Below are 22118 nucleotides of genomic sequence, written 5' to 3'. Positions count from 1 at the left end.
TGTTATTTCCTGACATCACCAGTCAATTTATCGTTGAGGTTGACGCGTCCGAACTGGGCGTTGGGGCTATCCTTTCCCAGCGTTCGCCTAACGACGGTAAGGTCCATCCCTGCGCGTTTTTCTCACACAAGTTGTCTCCCTCAGAAGGCAATTATGATATGGGAAACCACGAACTTCTCGCCATTCGCCTCGCCCTTGAGGAGTGGCGTCAGTGGTTAGAGGGGGCTTCCGTTCCGTTTGTCGTGTGGACTGACCACAGAAATCTCGAATATATCCGGTCGGCTAAGAGATTGAATGCTCGTCAGGCGCGTTGGGCATTATTTTTTACTCGTTTTGACTTCACGATTTCTTTTCGTCCGGGTACTAAGAATGTGAAACCTGATGTGCTGTCTCGCCTTTTCGGTCCCTCGGAGGCTATCGAGTCGCACACTCCCGTTATCCCTGAGAGGCGCGTCATTGGCGCGGCTATCTGGGGTATTGAGAGGCTAGTAAAACGCGCTCTTTCTCGAACTGTTCCCCCGCGGTCGTGTCCTAGTAGCCTACTCTTCGTACCCGTTTCTGCACGTCGCGCCATGTTACAGTGAGCTCACTCTTCTAAACTTGCCGCCCATCCCGGCGTTAGGGGCACCTTAGCATCCGTTCGCCAGCGTTTCTGGTGGCCCACTTGCGATCGAGATACGCGTCGGTTTGTTGCCTCCTGTTCCGAGTGTGCCCAGACTAAGACAAACAACACGCCCCCGGCCTGTTTTATTACTGGTCTCCCGGCGTCATCCGGCAACACTGTTATTTTAACTATAATAGACCGTTTTTCTAAGGCTGAAAACCTGAGACCGCCCAGATCGTTATTGAACACGTTTTCAAACTCCACGGACTCCCCTCCGATTTCGTGTCAGATAGGGGTCCTCAGTTCGCGTCACAATTTTGGAAGGAGTTCTGTCGATCTATCGGGGCTTCCGCCAGTCTCTCGTCCGGCTTTCACCCTCAGACTAACGGTCAAGCCGAACGGGCCAATCAGTGTGTCGGCCGTATTTTACGCTCTCTCGTGTATCACAACCCCGCCTCTTGGGCTGAGCAGCTTCCCTGGGCGGAGTATGCTCATAACTCACTTCCATCCTCCGCTACTGGTCTGTCGCCGTTTCAAGCCAGTCTAGGTTATCAGCCCCCCGTCTTCTCATCCCAGAGTCCTGATTCTAACGTGCCGTCTGTTCAAGAGTAAGAGCCGCTCTTTGCCGCTCCCGTAAGCAGACCCGTAGAGCCGCTAATCGTCATCGAGTCAAGAGTCCAAGGTACGTCTGCGGGCAAAGGGTATGGCTGTCGACCTCTAATCTTCCTCTTCAGTCTATCTCACGTAAACTTGCCCCTCGTTTTATTGGGCCTTTTCGTGTGTTGAAGATTATTAGTCCTGTCGTTGTCCAGCTTAAACTCCCTAACCATCTCCGCCGCATTCATCCCGTTTTTCACGTATCGTGGGTCAAGCCGGTCATTCATTCCCCTCCGCGCTATGTCTCTCCTCCGGTTCGTGTCGAGGGTTCTCCTGTCTACACTGTCCGAAGGTTATTGGATGTCCGCCGCCGGGGGCGAGGTCAACAGTTCCTTGTAGACTGGGAGGGTTATGGTCCTGAGGAGAGGAGTTGGGTACCCTCCCGAGACATCCTAGATCAGTCTCTCATTGATGATTTCTTTCGGTCCCGTCAGCCCTCTTCCTCGGGAGCGCCAGGAGGCGCTCGTTGAGGGGGGGCAATGTCATGATCCTGGTTCTCACTCACTCATTACTGATATATTCTCATTGATGCACACACCTCCTCATTTAATCCTCATTCTACTCAGCTGTTTCTCTTTTACTATTAGCCATCGCCCTCTGCCTCCCACACCTGATTCCTCTTATCCTCTCATTAACGTTCCTATTTCTTTCCCCCCTTTTCTACCTGTCTCTGCCTGAGTATTGCATTTTCTCATGTGTACTGAACGCCATCTAATCCTTATGTCTCTGTCGTGTCTTAGTCCTGTCATGTTGGGAGCCGAATTATATTAAATGTTCCTCTCGGAGCCGGATAATCTACACTCGCCTCGACTCTCTCTGGGAAGAGCCAGCCTGCTTCCTTCCCCGTCACACGGAGCTCTCACCTGCTCTTCTGGTTTCCTCCGGGCTGACTGCTGTTTTGCTATCAACAAGCCGAGACCTTATTTGCACCTTATTGCTCTTTATTTTTCTTTATGGACTTTTTCTGTTGTGTATTGAACTCTCTGGTAAGCCCGTGATCTATTAAAGTGACTCTGTTTCTCCGCATTTGCTGTCTGGTCCTCTTACCTTCATGACAAATATGTTCAATGGGTCAAATTTGGACAAACATGGTTGATGTAACATCAAAAGGAGTCAACGAGAATGCAAATTAACTTACCCTTAGATGACTCTTTGGCCAGTAATATGTTTCCCAGGTCAAATATGGACTACATGTATACATTCTTGGACCAATTTGATGTAACATCAAAAGAAGTCTAGCAGAATTAGTCAGTTTATCTTTGACAAATCTCTGGCCTGAAATGTGTTCAAAAAGTCATATTAGAACTACTGCTGTCTATATATAGACTACCTTGTGGTTAATGTGATATCAGAAGTATATGAGAATGTATAGTAAGTCACCCTTTGAAGACTCATTTTCTAGAAATAAGTTTATTAGGTCAAATATGGACTACTCTCCTACTGATGAAACATCAGAATATGGACTAATTTAAGAATGACGTAAAATCAAAAGAAGTCTACGAGAACTCGTTTATGTATAGAAAGTTAAAGTTCAAGGATTCTTTGTCCAGAAATAAGTCAGTAGTTCATAAGGACAACTGTCTGGCTGATAAAACAGGAGGAAGAGGAAGAGGAATCAACAGAGGAGGAATCAACAGAGGAAGTGGTAGAGGTAGAGGTAGAGGTAGAGGAAGAGGAAGAGGAAGAGTAAGACAAGAAGGTGCTCAAAGAGGACCAAATCTGACAAATGAGATCCGCGCAACACTGGTTGACCACGTTGTCAACCACGGCCTGACGCTGAGGGAGGCTGGACTGCGAGTACAGCCAAATCTAAGCTGATACACAGTGGCAAGTGTGATATGAATATTTCGACTGAAAAATATCATCATATCAAAAACATCTGCACGGTTTCAGTAACTGCTTACAGTACTGTATTCTATGCACTATCAGCACTTCTGTTCTCTTCTGGCTCTCAACGAAGGTGGTCGCATTTTCTCTCCCTCTCCTCCCCCTGACCTTCCCTGCTTCGCTCCTCTCGTCTAGTCTTATGTCTTAACTTTGAGAGACTCTCTCTGCACTGCTCTACAAACTAAAAATCATGGATTTGATCAACTGGTCTCTCAACGCAATTGACACCATCTTCTCGACGAGAAGCTTGGGTTCGGGGGAACCTGACTGCCCTGCCGGAACGTTCGCAGCTGGCTACACGATGGACGCGTGGGAGAGGTGGCGGGTCGTGTGTCTGGCGGCTCTTTCCGTGGAGGACATTGAAGATATCTATCTATTCGGAACCATGATAACAGGTCTTTTGCTGACTGGATTAGGCATTGCCCTGGTTTATCAAGAAATTAAGAAGACGGTGACAGCTGTCCAAAGCCCCACAATGCTGCCCGGCATGCAAAAGCTGATGGACCAGAATGGACTAAGAGAGTAGTCGTGCAAAGGAATGCGGCTACTCGCCCCAAGACCAAATAATCCCAATCTTATCTGCTTTCAGCCCCATCAACCAGCACTGGCCTCGGCCAAGGCCGCTGTTGGAACAACAACTCCCCCGGAAGAGCACTGCAGTGAGCCGCTCTTGCGTTCCTTCCCCCATTTCTCACAGACACCTGCTGATTGTTGACTCTGTTTGGGACCTAATCAAGGTTGTCTCCATGGCAACTTGCTGTGTTAACGCTATGACATCCTGCGGACTGAGGCACCGAGATTTGGATGCCAGGCGGAGCGAATCTCCAGGCCTACACATACACAAACTCTTACATATATATACAGATATGCAATCACCCCCCACCCCACATCCCTTGCCTTCGCCGCTTTGTACCCCCCAGCCTGGCGGGCGGGTCTGTGACCAGCGCCGAATATGGCTGCAGGACCGGATGGCTGCTTGCCTGTGCTGGGTCACCTCCATCCCCCACTCCCCTCCCCTGTTGCAAGTCTTGTGGATTCATGTCGTACTGATTATGTGCTAATGTTGCTGAGGTGTTTTTTTCCTGTTCCCAGACTGTACTCCTCACAGGAGCATAGTCTGGGAGTTGCCTTTTTTTTCCCCCTCACCTATCCTCATGTCATGCTGTATTATTTTCCTCAATCCTCTGTCTTCCTGTCTTGTCTACCCCATTGTCATATTGTATGTATGTTTATGGACAGGTTGATGGCTAATTTCGCTGGTACTTGTGACTAAGTGACAATAAAGGCTACTACTACTGTTACCTTTTCCTGTGAAATTACTGTACTATTGTATACTGTTTTTTTTTTCTACATAGGATTGAGGGTCAGGGGGAAGGCCTCCTATGTTCACAGAACAGCAAGAGAGGGAGATAGTAAACATGGTTTTGGCCAACGATGCTATAACACTCAATCAGCTCCAAGCTAAGATTGTCAATAACCACGCCAGTTTCAACGATATCCATCAGGTCTCAACATCAACACTGGCACGCATCCTAAAAAAAACCCATATTCAAATGAAGCAAATTTATCAAATTTATCTGAAACGACTGCGGCATGATTATGCAGAGGTATGTATTCACTTTAGTAGTGTGATCTTGCATACTGTCTCATAATCTTTTACTGTACTGTAATATGTATACTAGATCTACACTGAACTACACAATTTCGCCCGACACTGTTCTTCAGAGAGTTTTACGAATGGATGGAGAGGAGATCCAGAATGAGTTCATTTACGTAGATGAGGCTGGGTTCAACCTGACGAGAACACGAAGGAGGGGAAGAAACATCATTGGCCACAGGGCTATAGTCAATGTCCCAGGACAACGTGGGGGTAATATAACACTCTGTGCAGCCATTACACAGAATGGGGTCCATGCCCATATGGGCCCTTACAACACAGCACTCATACTTACATTCTTGGACCAATTGCACAACATAACAGCAGCAAATCAAATCAATCATATGCAATACATTGTTGTCTGGGACAATGTGTCTTTCCACCGCTCTGCTCTGGTTCAGAACTGGTTTCAGCAACATCCACATTTCACCGTCCTATATCTTCCACCATACTCTCCATTCCTCAACCCTATAGAAGAGTTTTTCTCGGCATGGCGGTGGAAGGTATATGATCTCCGTCTCTAGGCTGAGGTACCCCTCATCCAAGCCATGGAGGAGGCCTGTGACCAGATGGAGGTAGCAGCAATGCAAGGATGGATTCGTCATTCAAGACGTTTCTTTCCAAGGTGTCTTGCTAACGACAACATTGCCTGCGATGTTGATGAAATTCTCTGGCCAGATCCAGCTAGGCGAAGAGACAATGTCTAGTTTTTTAGGGCCCAAGCCTTGAAAAGGCGAAGGCCCTATTGTTTTTCTTCGGATTATTATTTATTAGGGCCCAAGCCTTGAAAAGGCGAAGGCCCTATTGTTTTTCTAAGGATTATTCTTCTTCTTCTTCTTTATTATTAGGGCCCAAGCCTTGAAAAGGCGAAGGCCCTATTGTTTTCCTTCGGATTATTATTATTATTATTATTTTTCTTACGACTATTCGGGCACTTTTGGGTCTCTTAACGTGCTCAAAAACTCTTGAAACTTTGCACACAGGTCAGAACCCGCGGCCATTAGGGCCGGGCTGAAGCTGGGACCCGGGCGTGGCAGGGGGGCTCGACAGCGCCCCCTGGAACGGGGTCCGAAAACTTGGTCCATAAATCAAACACGCTTGCATGTAATAATATGAAAATCGATATACTTATAGATCTCATCGGTTCATATATCCTTCGTGCTTTTACTTTTTACGCCAGCCCAACAGGAAGTCGGCTATTTAGGGTAGTTTAAAAACGCATGTTCTGGCATTTGAAATACTCCTCCTAGAAAATTCAACCAATCGCCACGAAACTCGATGTGCATGAAGTCAAGACATGGAGGATGAAAAATTGCCAGGGGATTTTTGATATCTTGAACGGTTTGGCCGTGGCGAGGAAACAAATTTATGGCGAATATTGGAAACAGGAAGTGTGTTATAACATCCTCATACATTAACTGATCTGGATGAAACTTCAGCAGTGTGTTCGCTGTAAGAGGCCGATCACATGGATGTGACTATTGTGAGTCAAAGTTATAGCGCCACCAACTGGCAGCAGGAAGTGTGTCACTTTCAAAATGCTTTAAAATCACCCTCTTATTTTTACCCGATTTGCTTCAAACTTTATGTGTATAATGTAAACACACGGCAGATGTAGACCTGTGAAAGGATTATTGATATCTTTAATACTGTTGCCATGGCACCGCATCAAACTTTAATATTCTTTTTTAAAGTTTTTGAGACTCTTAGCATACTTGAAATTGCATGAAACTCGACAGACACTTTACATTTATTGCCTTGTACACTTGTGCAAAGTTTCAGAAACGGGCGTGGTAAGGGGCTCAGTAGCGCCACCTTTAGTCAAAAATGGGGTATTAGTTTTTCCTACAGTAACAAAAATCGGTATTTATATTTATCTCCCCGAGCCGGACAACTTTCTAATTGACAGTCATTAGCTCCGACCAACAGGAAGTCAGATATTTTGGTTTGAATGTGATTTGATGGGAATTTTGCCAGTCTCTCTCAGTGTCTGTGTGTGTGAGAGAGGAGGGGGACTTTATTTTAACCCTTTCTCTGCTGTGTGGGATTTCTCGGGCACTTTTGGGGCCTTTAACATGCTCGAAAACTCTTGAAACTTTGCACACAGGTCAGAACCTGCGGCCATCAGGGCCGGCCTGAAGCTGGTACCTGGGCGCGGCAGGGGAGCTCAACAGCGCCCCCTTGAACGTGGTCCGAACACGTTTGCATGTAATAATATGAAACTCGGTACACATATAGATTTAATCGGGCCGAACAACTTTCGTGCTCTAAGTTTTACGCCAGTCCAACAGGAAGTCGGCTATTATGGGTTGTTTAAAAACGAATCCCCCTGGAATTTTTTATACTCCTCCTAGAAAATTATTTCGATCGCCACCAAACTCGGTCAGCATGAAGTCAAGACATTGAGGATGCTAAATTGCGGACGGATTTTTGATATCTCAAACGGTTTGGCCGTGGCGAGGAAACGAATTTATGGCGAGAAAAGAGAAACACGATGTGTTATAACGTCTTCATACATTAACTGATCTTGATGAAACTTCAGTAGTGTGTTTTTTGTAAGAGGGCGATCACATGGATGTAACTAATGTGAGTCAAAGTTATAGCGCCACCAACTGGCAGCAGGAAGTGTGTTACTTTCAAGATGCTTTTGACTAAAGTGGGGGGGTTATTTTTACCTACAGTCACAAAACTCGGTATGTATTTTGTGCACATCGAGCCGGACAACTTTCTCATTTACAGTCATTAGCTCCGACCAACAGGAAGTCAGATATTTTGGTTTGAATGTGGTTTTGTCTCTCTCTGACAGAGTTCCCCCTGCCATTCTGTGTGTGTGTGTGTGTGTCCGTCTGTCTGTCTGACACCCCCCCCCCCCCGTGTGTGTCTGTGTGGGGGGTGAGGGAGGGCACACACACACAGACAGCCCCCCTGTCTCTGTGTGTGTGGGGAGGGGGGCAGAAAGACTCTATTAAAAATAGGTATATTGTGCCATCTAGTGTTTTATACTATGTATACATGTGTTTTTTCTTTTAAACAAGTGTTTTAAAGTACAGTAATTTCAATGAATATATATACCACACTTCATAGGAATTTTCGGTGTTGTGTACTTACAATGGCTGCTGATTTCATGTGTCCGTTAAGTCCATGAGACTGTAGGGTGTCTAATTTTTCATTTTAGGTTTCAGAAGGGTGCTCATGCATACTTTGTGGTTGATATGTGCCCTCGATGTGCACTTTTGCAGAACCCACACTGATGCAAGCTCTAAAGCAGACTTCTTCTCGACAGTCAAAGCGGAGTTACGTTATTGCCCGTCGTGCACAGGAACCCTAAAGGTTTATATATATATATATATATATATATATATATAAATAAATATAGCTGCAAGCAGCGATTACGGGCCCAAGCCGGTGGCACCGCCACCCCGGTGCCTTTATATATATATATATATATATATATATATATATATATAAATAAATATAGCTGCAAGCAGCGATGGAGGGCCCAAGCCGGGGGCACCGCCACCCTGGTGCCTTTAGTGTAACTATGTAGCTTTAGTGCCTTTAGTGTAACTAAAGGCACCAGGGTGGCGGTGCCACCGGCTTGGGCCCGTAATCGCTGCTTGCAGCTATATTTTCTTCTTTTTTTTTTTTACAATACAATACGTAAAGTGACATTTTGTTACAGTATTATGAATCTCCATGTCAACATTTTGGGCGTGTTGAGTTAGACAATTAGTTAAATAAATTAGTTTCTTCAGTCTGCAACATTGGTCTTGTGTAGTGTTTGGTAAATTTACATTATATTTGTACTTTGTTGATGGTAGCCTACTCTAATCATAGAGAAGTAGAAGTGCTAAAAGTGTTTTAGGTTTATCACAGCAGTGTAACTCGTGCAAACAGAGTATAGTACTGTGAAACGTGTGTGTTTCATATGGTAACAAAGTGTGGTTTTTAAACAGAAGTGTATAGTTTTTACAAGAGTGTTTAATTATGCAAAGGATCTGTAGTGTTTTGCTAATTGGGTGTGTGGTTCTGCTAATTGTGTGTAGTGTTTTGAAACACGGGCCCTGTTTTGAAAGTCGTGCTTAAGCAATCCAAAAAAACTGTAAATCTCTTGCAAGTTATTGGTCTTGGCAAGGGTGTGTTTGAAACAGTTTGTTCTTCAGAGAGAGTTGTCAATGGCCAGCCAGCTTGTTTCTTTATAATCTGCTTCTATATAAGCATTCCTATTTACTGTCATCTATATGACACCTTGTATGCAGATAACCGTCAGTAATTGGACTGCGCCCATTAGGGTTTGGCAAATAAAAGTGTACTAGTATTTCTCTCTAGCTACTGTATATGTTAAAGAGTGAGCTTGCACCATTTTAGGCTGGTAACCAAGCCTTATGACAAGTTGGAAATTTGAATGTTATAAATGTTGATTTGTGTTGTTTTTATCCTCTACAGCTGATCATATTCGGAAGACTGATCCTCACTTCCTGGAAGATATAGAAAACTGTCTGTATATATATATACACTGTATGTGTATATATATATATATATATATATATATATACACATATACAGTGTATATATATACAGACAGTTTTCTATTTAAAAAATGGCTGGAATACTGACCGTTTCACAGCCAAATAAAGTACACTTTACTATTGTAAAAAAAAAAAATATATATTATATATAAAAAATTATATATATATACTGTCAGGTTTGGTGCAGGATGCCGAAGACGAGGACACGGGTACTTGAATGCTGTTAGTTTATTAATTAAATAAACTGTCAGGAACAAAGGAAAACACTCCAGGACTTCAAAGCACACTACCATACAACGACGACGACCAACAAACACTGAGGGAAAACACAGGGCTTAAAAGAACTGGGATAAATGGGAAAATTAACAAGACACAGGTGTCGGGAATTTCTAATTAAACAGACAGGGAAAAACTAACAGGACTAAACCAAAACCCAACCGCAATTAGATTTTATAATTAGTGTTATATAAGATGATATACTTTTTATTTTTTATCCTGTTTTATCCTTTTTAGCAATCATAATGCTTTGAAAAAAGGATACTTGAGAACAAGACTTGTTGCTGTGTGCATGTTGTTGTTTCGGTTTATTTATTCATTGTGTTTTTGTACTGCTGTGACATACATTTTCCCCTGGGGATTAATAAAGTAAATCAAATCAAACAAGATCACAACACAGAACACATTAACAATGTGACACCGGCTCAGGAACGGGAACAGACACGGCTCAGGTGCGGCCGCGACGTGAACAATCTCTGGATCAGCAGACGTGGACGGGACCGGCTGGACGGGCTCTGGTGCAAGACCAGCGGGCTTTGGCGCAGAATCAGTGGGTTCTGGGCGGGTTAGGATCAGCACATTATGGGACTCGGAACTGGACGGGATCCGCATTTCTGGTAACATGGGGCTGGACTCATCGACCAGAACTGATGCTCGTGTAGCCCACACACACAGAATCGCTGCAGACCATCACCATCAGCGCAGTGTCTTCTTGGATGTACTCACGTACTCACATGCTTTGGTGCAGGATGCCGAAGACGATGACACGAGTACTTCTTGAATGCAGTTAGTTTATTAATTAAATAAACTTTCAGGAACAAAAGAAAACACTCCAGGACTTCAAAGCACACTACCATACAACGACGACGACCAACAAACACTGAGGGAAAACAAAGGGCTTAAAAGAACTGGGGTAAATGGGAAAATTAACAAGACACAGGTGTCGGGAATTTCTAATTAAACAGACAGGGAAAAACTAACAGGACTAAACCAAAATCACAAAGACAGGGTGACATTTTAACATCTCTGCTAAGTGAACATTGCATACCTCTAAGCACATATAACTCTACCAGCTCCCCTCCCTGTCTGTGTCAGAGAGGAAATCGCCTGGTGAACGCGGCTGCGGCATAAGAAAATGTGGCAACACACATCTGCTAACAGTGTGGGAGAAATCCAGCTGCTGTCCGGTGTTGTGACTGTCGACCACGTCCCTATCTCTGTGCTGAATGTGACGTCAGCATGCACACCAGACATGTCCTCCACAACAGAGATGCCATGACTGCTGGATTCTTCCAGCCATTGCCTCCAACAACTTTCGTGGTGGATACAGCTCTTACCCATTGTGGTAAGTTCTGGTTTGTGTGTGTACAACATATATCTCATTCTCAGAATAATTAAGCACATAAGCTTTACTATTTAAATGATGCCTTTTTGTCTCTTATTGTTTTATCCTGAATGTATGTGGATACTCTTGAGTTAGTCAGCTTTTTGAGCATATCTTGAGTACTTTTCAGCAATGTGCTTTATTGCCATTGATCTTATATTTCTCAGTCAATACAAATTATCATAATTCAAGTGTACTGTATGATCGTTTTCAGTCCGGCTTGTACCTGTGGAGATGCCTGACCAAATTTGTGGTTGTTCACCAGAGTCATTGAGGGTCAGTCCAGGAAAGACTGTTGCTGTGGTCACAATGAAAGGTAAACATAGCTCTTTAATGTGAAATAAGAAATCTCAGATTATACATTTAAATTATCATAAATTGTTGTCCAAGAAAAGCTGGCCAGTAGGCAAATATGTCAAAAGCAGGTAAGAGACCAGATACTGCACTAGATACATCCTTACATAATAAGTAGGTGGAATATGGTAACATCATATTTTCTGTGTTTGCAGGACGCACAGACATGCTGACTCTCATGGCCATGTGCTGGAATCAGCAAAAGTTCAACAATTTGGCTCAATCTCACTGACCCGCCGAGGTAATGAAAATCAAAAGGTAATGACATCAGTAGAATAAATTTTAAATGTCCAGTATTGCATGTTAGCAGTGCATGAAGCTGTGCATTAAACATTTGGGTCTTGTTTCTTACTACTGTTTGTTATTGTAGACCACAAAAGCTCTCCAAAAGCCAGTTACAAAACCTAGAGTCGATGAAAGCCCAATTGACAGTGACAGCGAGCCAATTGGAAGACTGGGTGAATGATGTAAAGGATTGGGCTGATGGTGAGGAAATGATTACTTGTAATACATTTAGTCACAAATTATTGTAAAGTGCAAACCACACCTATTTCTTCTCAGCAGCAACAACAGCTACAAATGATGCTGATGACGATCAAGAGATGTTCCCAGCGTCTCTATAAAGATATCAATGGCAACAATGGTCGTGCTAGAATCCGCCTCAAGATCAGGGAGGAGAAGGGACATCTGACATCTGTTGTGGAGAAATACAACAGAATGGTTCAATCACAGAAACTCTTTGCCTGGAAACCATTCTGACTGGTGAGACCGCTTGGCCATGGCAGCTCCCACACAGTGGTATGTACACTACTCTGTTGACTGCTTCTGACAAATCTGATACATAATGACACATAACCCAGAATGCTTCAAATGTCATTTTGTAACCCCATACCATTTCAGAGATTCTTTGAAGGTTGATGTTTAATACAAATTATTTATTTATTTATCATAAATGCATTCCAGACTCTGTTGATCTAAGGACAAAGAGAAGGGCGTTTGACATCACCATGTCATTAAGGAGACTTGAGGAGGAGCAGAATATTCTTGTTGCAGAGATGGACCACCATTGGAAATCTCTTTCAACTCGTTCCGATACCCTCAGAGAGCTGTTCTGCTTGTGTTCTAGTGAGACAATGAAAAGTATGTATTTGTAATAAATTACATAAACATACGGTTGCCCCGACCAAAGATTACTATTAGAGGGCAAATATACACAACAATGATGACTGTTTATAAAGTTTCTAAGGCTGGTCTTATATGCTTGTGTTCCTCTTTTAAGATTCGCAATGTGGCCTAAGTGAAGAGGGTTGGAAAGGTCTGCAGAGAAAGGAAGGTGCAAGCAAGAGACTGTTACCTGCAAGTTTTGTCTGGAGCAGAGAGCATCAACTTCTTGTACAGTATTTCAGCTGATGAGTACGACAGTGACTATGACATATCTGATGATGGACTGTAATCTACAAGACTGTAACACCTTTCATACTTTTACCTTAAAAATATGACAATTACCTTAACTATGAATATAAAGCATGTAATAAAATCTGCTTTTTATCACCATATAAATATAACCAAAATGTTAAGTCTTCTTTCACATACATAGACATGTGTGCATGCATGCCTCTACAAACAGTCAGTGGTGGAAATTAATTGCATTAATTAAAGTACTGTACTGTGTGGTACTTAGTTGAACTGTAGGGTGCTGTATAACAATTGAAACATGTTTAGAGACATGAAAGAAGCAGATTATGAGGAAGAAAACCATAATGATGAGGATGAATAATTGTTTTCCTAACATAATATTCAATGTGCTTCCTGTGTAATCTAGTATAGGTTTCATAGTCAACTGATGTGATTCTGTGGTACTCAAAACATTTCACGTTGAATCGTTGTGTAGATTCATCAGCTGTGACCTGATAAACCATTCTCACTCCCAGGGCGTCAAAAATAATATAATAAATATAATTGTTGGTTTATAATTAATAAATGTAAAAAAAAAATCTATATATATATAATAAAAGCAATGCCACCAATAATTTTTTTTTTTTTTTTTTGGCATCCCATTCTCGCGATAAATCCTGCCAGTCTCACGGCAGTTCGTGATATGGTCATGTAATTTAATCTATTGATTCGTGAGACGGGCACGTTTATTTCGTTATTTTCGTAATTGCAGCACGTTTTTTTTAACTAATGTATTTCAATGGGAAGCATCTTTCGTGATCAAAGCACGATTCTGTCGGGCTGCAGAGAAGCTGTTTAATCAACATTTATTCACGAGATCTTATCATGGTTTATGTATTTATTTTAATTATATTATTTCGGTCTTATTGCCAGGGAAGCTGTATTGCTTTGCTGTTTATTGATATTTTAAAATGTATTTTATCAGTAGGAAATCGCGCTGAAGAAGTCTCATTCTGAACACCTCGCGATATTTGGCATCAGTTCACGTGTGCCAGATGTTGGTAAGTAGTCGTAAATACGCTGTCCTAATAATGTTTGATATAATGTATTTTCTGTGTGTCGAAATGAATCAGATTAGCTCAAGTTCAGTCACTGCATTATATCTGTCATCTCCACGGAGGCTTGCTTTCTATGACAATGGTTTCTATGGTCAATAATAACCGGCTGCAGAACCGCAGAACCATGACGTCATGACAGTGTGAGGACGACAGCGCCAGCCTGACAGTCTGAGGCCGGAAGTAGGCGCGCCAAGGCATTACGCTACTTCCGCGTTTTGGAAACGTTATTATAAAGCCTTTGTTTTAAACGATTTAATTGAAAATATATATTTAAGATTGATTAACAATATTATATGTTAAATAAACCTTAAAACATAAAATAAATACTACAATGAAAACAAAACTTAAGAGTTTGAACATTTTATTCAATTGAAAATTACAATTCACAATAATATGATGGACTGAAAACCATGCTGAAAACACAAAAAATATTAATTTACATAAAATGAGTTCCCTATCATGCCCTATGCGTTTACGCAATGGGAACACTTCCAAGTGTCTCGTCATGAAGCACATGTATAATCAATCCAATGAATGAGCGGGACGTCAGGTGACGTCATAGACCAGGAAACTATAAATCACCCCTGAACGCAGAGCGTGACAGCTTCTGTTTCTTCAGCGAAGCGCTCTCTGTATTTGTCCTTTGTCTGATTTATTGTTGTCTGTTACAAACACACTCAATATATATATATTATGGCGAGCAAGCAAGATTTCAAGCGTTGTGTTGATCCCTGCCCTCGTTACATCACGGGTGGGGACACACATCAGCTTTGTGTTGGGGAGCTGACTGTGAGCATTGCGAGCTGCTGTCCGTGAGGACGCTCCGCTCTCGCCGGGCGTTCTTTGAGGAGGACGGTTCGGTCCGCGCTCCCCGAGGTACGGCGGCGAAACGTATCTTGGGGTTCGCAGATGGATCTAGCAGCGGGGTTTGAGACGGGCACCGCCCTATCTCAGCCTTTACCTGCTGGATCCAGTGTCTCTGCCCAGGGGGAAGCCCGCCCTGCGGTTTCTTCTCCCCGGGTTGAGGCACCAATGCCGCAGCTATCCAGTTCCGAGGAATTGGACGCTGTCAGTGTTGATACAGGGGATTATGAGTTTTTGCCAGCTCATACCTCTGGTGATGAGGAGCTTATGGAGCTTATATTGACTGGCCAGCCGATGACTTTGAATGTGATTCTAAAAAGAGTTTACTAGATGATCGCTATTTTCCATCTAGATCACAGCCTCCCCGTCGGGAACTCCCGTTTTTTCCCGATCTCCACACTGAGGTGTCGAAATCGTGGAATAAACCGGTATCTTTCAGAGTTTTTAATCCCCAAACATCTATTTATAGTAATGTTAAAGGTATTAAAGATTTTGGTTATGTGACAATGCCTCAGGCTGAAGAGACGCTTGCGAGCTATCTCTCTCCCGAGTCAGCGTCATCACTGAAAGCCCCGACATTACCCACTAAACCATTAAAAGCTACATCTTCGTTTGTGGGTAAAGCGTTTTCGGCAGCAGGTCAGGCAGCAGCGTGCTTGCATACAATGTCTATTTTGCAAGCTTATCAAGCCGACCTGCTGAGGGATATCGATCAAAGTGAGGAAGTTGGTGCTGACGCAATTCGAGAATTGCGTCGCGCGACAGATTTATCTCTCCGTGCCACCAAGGAGACGGCCAAATCAGTGGGCCGGTCTATGGCAGCCCTGGTGGCCACGGAGCGCCATTTATGGTTAAATCTTTCTGAAATCAAAGATAAAGATAGATCTGTTCTTCTGGACGCCCCGCTTTCTCCTACAAGTCTGTTCGGCGATGCTATAAATTGTGTCGTTGATAGGTTTCAAGAAACAAAAAAGCAATCTGCAGCGTTCCAGAAGTTTCTTCCTCGCCGATCTGATGCCCCCGAGACTGCTTTTCGTAAAATCATTAAATCAGAGCAGCCTCGGCCGTCTACGAGCTCCTCACAGCACAGAGTGCAACAGAAACGTAGCGTCGCCGCTCGGGCTCCTCCACAACCTGGGGGGTCTGGGTGGCGGTCGCAGGCCAGGCCATCTGGTGATAGGCAAGATCTGAGGACTGTCATATCTAAGAAGGCTTGGTCTAAGAAGAAGAAGTCCTGACGCCTATGGTGTCAAACTTCTGAGGGTGGTCCCCTCCGGGGAGGGACGGTTTCAAGAAATCGTTCCTCTTCGGCGCCCTCTGGGGGGCGAATTTCTGAGGAAAGTCGCAGCGCTGCCACAACGGTTGTTCCCTGCCGGTTCGCCGTTTCAGGGCGCCGAAGTGACTGTTCAACCAAATCCAGAGGCCAGTCTCGTGAGACTGGTTCCCTTAGCGGAATTTCTGGCAGCGTGGAAACTTCTGCCAAATATTTCTCAGTGGGTCCTGGGTATAGTAGAAAAGGGTTACAGAATTCAGTTCGGTTTTCGTCCACCCAGATTTCTAGGGGTCCTCTCCACAGTAGTGGACCCAGAGCAGGCTCTGGTCATGGAGCAGGAAGTACTGACGCTTCTTCAAAAGGGAGCTATAGAGAAGGTTTCTCCTACCAGCAGAGAGTCAGGGTTTTACAGCCGTTACTTCATCGTTCCGAAGAAGGATGGAGGGTTGCGTCCGATTCTAGACCTGCGTCATTTAAACAGCAGAGTTCAGAAACTCAAGTTCAAAATGCTTACGCTAAAACAGATTGTGTCACAGATTCAGTCCGAGGACTGGTTTGTCACAATAGACTTGAAGGACGCGTACTTCCATGTGTCTATCCATCCTCATCACAGGAAGTTCCTGAGGTTTGCTTTCGGGGGCGAAGCATACCAATATCGGGTTCTTCCGTTCGGCCTAGGATTATCACCCCGCACATTTACAAAATGCGTGGCTGCAGCTCTGGCTCCTCTGAGACTCCAGGGCATTCGCGTATTAAATTACATCGACGACTGGTTGATTCTAGCTCAATCCGAGCAGTTGGCAGTTCGGCATCGAGATGTCGTTCTGTCTCATATAAAGTTGTTGGGGTTACGGTTAAACGCCAAGAAAAGTGTGCTCCTCCCAGCTCAGAGGACCACTTATCTAGGGGTGGTGTGGGATTCGACAACCATGCAAGCACGATTGTCTCCAGCACGTATCTCTGCGATTCTCACAGCCGTAAAAAGAGTAAAACTAGGCCAGTCACACACTGTGAAACAGTTTCAGAGATTGTTGGGTCTCATGGCAGCTGTGTCCAACGTGATAACTTTTGGCCTTCTGTACATGAGACCCCTGCAGTGGTGGCTCAGGACCAAGGGGTTTTCTCCGAGGGGAAATCCTATCCGCATGATCAAGGTCACGCGGCGCTGCCTACGTGCCTTGGTCATGTGGAAGAAGCCTTGGTTCCTCGCCCAGGGCCCAGTGTTGGGGGCTTCTTGTCGACGCTTAACGCTATCGACGGATGCATCCCTCACAGGATGGGGGGCGGTCATGAGTGGCCGCTCGGCGACCGGTCTTTGCCAGGACCATCAGCTCTCTCGTGACATAAATCGGCTAGAAACGATGGCGGTATTTCATGCTCTCAAATACTTCCTGCCGGACCTGAGAGGCCACCATGTGCTTGTCCGGTCAGACAACATGATGGTGGTTTCTTACATCAACCATCAGGGGGGTCTGAGGTCTCGTATACTGTGCAAACTGGCTCATCAGATCCTCCTATGGGCCCAGGGGAAATTGCTGTCTCTCAGGGCAGTTTATATTCCAGGGCATCTGAATGTGGGTGCAGATATCCTGTCGAGGCAGGGGCTGAGGCCCGGGGAGTGGAGACTTCACCCCGAAGTGGTGGAGCTCCTATGGGAGAACTTTGGTCGAGCAGAGATCGATCTTTTTGCATCGTACGATACAACCCATTGTCCGCTGTGGTTCTCCCTCACTCATCCAGCTCCTCTCGGACTGGATGCCATGGTACAGGTGTGGCCGAGGTCACACCTGTACGCCTTCCCCCCGGTATCAATGCTCCCGGGAGTTCTGGAGAGGGTTCGCCGGGAAGGGGCTCATCTATTGTTAGTAGCCCCATATTGGCCGGCCCGAGTTTGGTTCTCGGATCTAGTGTCTCTTCTGGACGGCTCTCCGTTGGAGATTCCTGTCAGGAGGGACCTGCTGTCACAAGCAAGGGGCACAATATTTCACCCTCACCCAGAGTTGTGGAGACTGTGGGCTTGGCCTCTGAGGGGGCCCAGCTCATAGAATCCAGGCTCTCGACTGAGGTCGTGGAGACCATCCTGCAATCCAGAGCTCCCTCCACGAGAAAACGTTATGCTTTGAAATGGAAATTATTCTCTACCTGGTGTGGAGAACGTAATTTGGATCCTGTTAACTGCCCGGTTGGTACAGTTCTCGATTTCCTTCAAGACCGTTTCTCTGCTGGATTATCTCCTTCCACCTTAAAGGTGTACGTAGCAGCTATATCGGCATATCTCACCCCTCTGGGGGCTACTTCTCTGGGGAGAGATCCTTTGGTTAATCGTTTTCTCCGTGGCACATTGAGGCTGAGGCCTGCACTGCACTCTAGAGCGCCGGCTTGGGATTTGGCCATTGTACTTGAGGGTCTGGCCCTGGCTCCCTTCGAGCCTATTGAAGAGGTTTCAGAAAAGTTCCTTGCACTAAAAACTTTATTCCTACTTGCCATTTCTTCAATTAAGAGAATTGGAGATTTGCAGGCCCTGTCGGTTGCTCCAACATGCCTAGAATTTGCACCTGGTATGGTTAAGGCATTTCTTCACCCTAGGCCGGGTTACATTCCTAAAATACTGACTAATGTTGCAGGCCCAATTGTGCTGCAGGCCTTCTGTCCTCCACCTTTTAATACCCCAGATCAGGAAAGACTAAATCTGTTGTGTCCAGTTCGGGCTTTGGATGCCTACGTTCACAGAGCTGCCCTGTGGCGCGTAGATCAGAGCAGTTATTTGTCTGCTTCGGTTCAACCAAGAAGGGTTGCCCTGCATCGAAACAGGTTATGAGCAAGTGGGTAGTCGAGGCTATCTCACTTGCTTATCAAGCGGTCGGACAGCCTTCACCTTTGGCTGTCCGTGCTCATTCTACAAGGAGTATGGCTGCCTCTACGGCTTTGATTTCGGGAGTTTCCCTTCATGACGTTTGTAATGCGGCAGGCTGGTCCTCACCGCATACATTTGTCAAATTTTATGATTTAGACCTCTCCACTCCGGGGGCGAGGTTGCTCGCTTCTTAGTGTGCGCAGGACTCACACAGAACGGGCACTTGTAATTATGGCGTAGTGGGTATGGGGTTCCCATTGCGTAAACGCAGCGGGAGTTCCCTTGATAGGGAACGTCTCTGGTTACGTATGTAACCTTAGTTCCCTGAGAGGGAACGAAACGCTGCGTTCGCCTGCCATACTTCCTGCATGCCCTGATCGACTTGCTTCAGGTTTTTCAGAAGTGTGTTAGAAGTGTGTTAACCCCCCTGGGGTCGGCAATCACGCCGGCGTGATTTGCGCGTTTTTTTTTCACATAGCAGCTGAATAAACTTAAAATACTCCATCATTTGTGGTCATACAGACTTAATAAAAATGAAAAAAGAATCTGTGAGATGTCTACTTTTGTATGTGTCCACTTACAATCAAAACAAAACGTTGTGCTTTTGTAAAATAAAGAAATTAAACAGGGTGTGCTTTCTGCCTCTCCGTCTCGTGAACTTTTTTTTCTTGAGCACGTCTCTAAACATAAAAAAAACTCAGCGAATATTTGTCACACATTTGTGAGCTCTATATATTTATAATCATTTAAGTGTGTAGTTTTAAATTATCTGATTGAAAACGAAAACAAATATTCTCTGTTTAAGTAATTTGTATAAAACCAACAAGATATTCAGTTTCTCTAACCCTTCCTCATTAGTTTTAATGTGACCACACCCACACGCGCAAAACATATAGAGATGCAAATCGTCCATGCGTCGCGCGAACGCCCCCATTACCTCAACAACAAAGCGGCAAACTTTATGCAGTCGTCGAGTTTGGAAGACATGCTGTGAGATTATTGGGTTTACATCTGAAGAAGAAGATCGCGATTTGAAGACAAGAACGTTTTTAAGGTAAGAAATAATCCTGAATTATATTAGTTAGTGTTATTGTTGCATAAACTTCATATTGCCAATGAACTGTTGCTCGATGCTTCAGTGAATGTTCCCTGCACGCGCTGTGAGAGTTTGAAAACGCAGTCGCGCGACGTGCGTTTGAAAAGCAAAACGCACCATGATTTTACTCCAATCTCATTTCATAACGTCATATCGATGTAAACATTTGAAGTAACATATGATAATCAATGTTTTTCTCAAGTGTAGTGTTACTGAAGTGTTCCTTTTTAACTATGCCTGCTATACTATTGTTCTTATTATTTGATTCAGCCCTGCAGGTATATGCCTACAAGGCACAACAAATATATATATATGTATATATATATATATATATATATATATGTGTGTGTGTGTGTGTGTGTGTGTGTGTATTTTGTAAATTTTAAAAAGGAATTTTCACCAGAAATCTGAAATGTATTCCCACAATCATGCAGCCCTGGTTTCTTCTTGATATCAGCATGTTCACAGCTTTTTTATATATATATATATATATATTTTTTTTTTTAGGTAGCTACCCGTCCTGCTGACTTCAACATGAGCATGAGGAGGTAAAGTGAAAAATCAAACACCTTGGAAATGACAGGTATGCACTATGTTTCAGGAAAGGAAAGGTGTGTGACTGGTTAAGTCTCTGTCTTTAGTTCAGTGTGTTAAATAATGTGCTTTTTTGCCATTTGTTGTGTATCTTTGGATGATGTTGTGTTGTAAATAAATTCAAACAATCAAAAAGCCATTCTTTTTTTCATAGGGCCATTATGGGAGGCTCTTTGTCTCTCTCAGGTGTGAAACACTCAATATTCATGGTGGTTAACGCCTCCTCGCATAAAGCTTTCTTACACAAAACATGTCATACAAATTTTAAATCAATATATTGTCTTATCTGAATGAGTATTCAGGATGATTTTCACATAGTTTTGGAGCAAATATTCTAGGCCACGTGATACAATTTTTAAAAGCCTTGCGAAGAAATAATTAGTTTGTGTTTCATGACATTATTTCAGTGACTTTTTTTTGGTCATTTTCACAAACCACGCATAAATGTTATTATCTCAAAACTACAAACTTTTACATACATTTTGCTGACATATTATTGTAGCAGAGTTTGTGATGAATGCAGTGTAATAATACTTTAGTCATGAAAATGTCACAAGTAACAGAAATAAGCACAAATGTTAGAGCATGTCAGAACACCTCCAGGACCCAGAAAACACCTCAGACCCCAGAGGGTTAAGAAGGGCCTCTTCCTGGTCTTCTTTCTCTAGGTCCAGATACAATGGCTCTTGCACAAAACCTCTGAAGGAGTGGCAGTTGTTCCGCACCCATCCAACTGCGGTCCTGAGGTCTTTGACTCTCTGTGGTTCCTTCATCAGAGAAGAGTACAAAAAAATCAAATAATTATTACGAATTATTCTCACAAGAGAAGAGATGCACCACATTTGACTACTAGCTAATTTCCATCTGTTGTCCCTGGGGGGAATGGAAGCGTCCTCAACAATACATTGTAGTTTAATCAGGATGCATGTAAATAAATGTTTTGAAATTATGCTCTTTCATGTGCCCGTTTGAGACAATAAAAACATACCTTGTCACTGATTTCAGTATCTTGTGATTTAGGTGGCTCCTGCACATCAACGGCAACATGTCTCCTATGACAAATACATTTTTTAGACAAGTAAATTTATAGACAGAGAAAAACTTGAGAGAGCAAAAGAGTTACCTTTCGATGGCAAAATTCTCCATGAGAATAAGGCACCACCATTTTCGAATAAGAGGAAAATCCGACTTGCATAAGGAGGGGAAGTGTTAATAGATCAATTTAATAGATTATATTATAGATCTAGTTAAAAATATATTTTTAACAAAGCCTTACAGCTGTAAATTCAAAGGGTGCCTCAAAGACCATGTGCAGAGCATACTGAAAAAAGAAAGAAAAAAGAAAATATGTCAAGTTCAGACAACCATTTCATGTTTTCATTCTTATGATTTCTCTAACTTTTTTTTCCACAGTCCACAGAGCCAGTCAACTGTTGTGGAACATTCTAAAACAATTCAATTATCATTAAGTTATTCATGGAAAGGATGGAAAGGATGTGATGTCCCAGTAGTTGGTGGTATGGTCACAACCCCTGGGACAGTAAATGTATCACTAGTATTAGTGGACAGTGGCTTC

The sequence above is a fragment of the Phoxinus phoxinus genome, assembly GCF_949152265.1.
Source record: "Phoxinus phoxinus genome assembly, chromosome: 8".
Classification (NCBI taxonomy): Eukaryota; Metazoa; Chordata; class Actinopteri; order Cypriniformes; family Leuciscidae; genus Phoxinus; species Phoxinus phoxinus.
The sequence above is the reverse complement of the archived record's forward strand: the minus strand, read 5'-3'. Positions refer to the sequence as shown.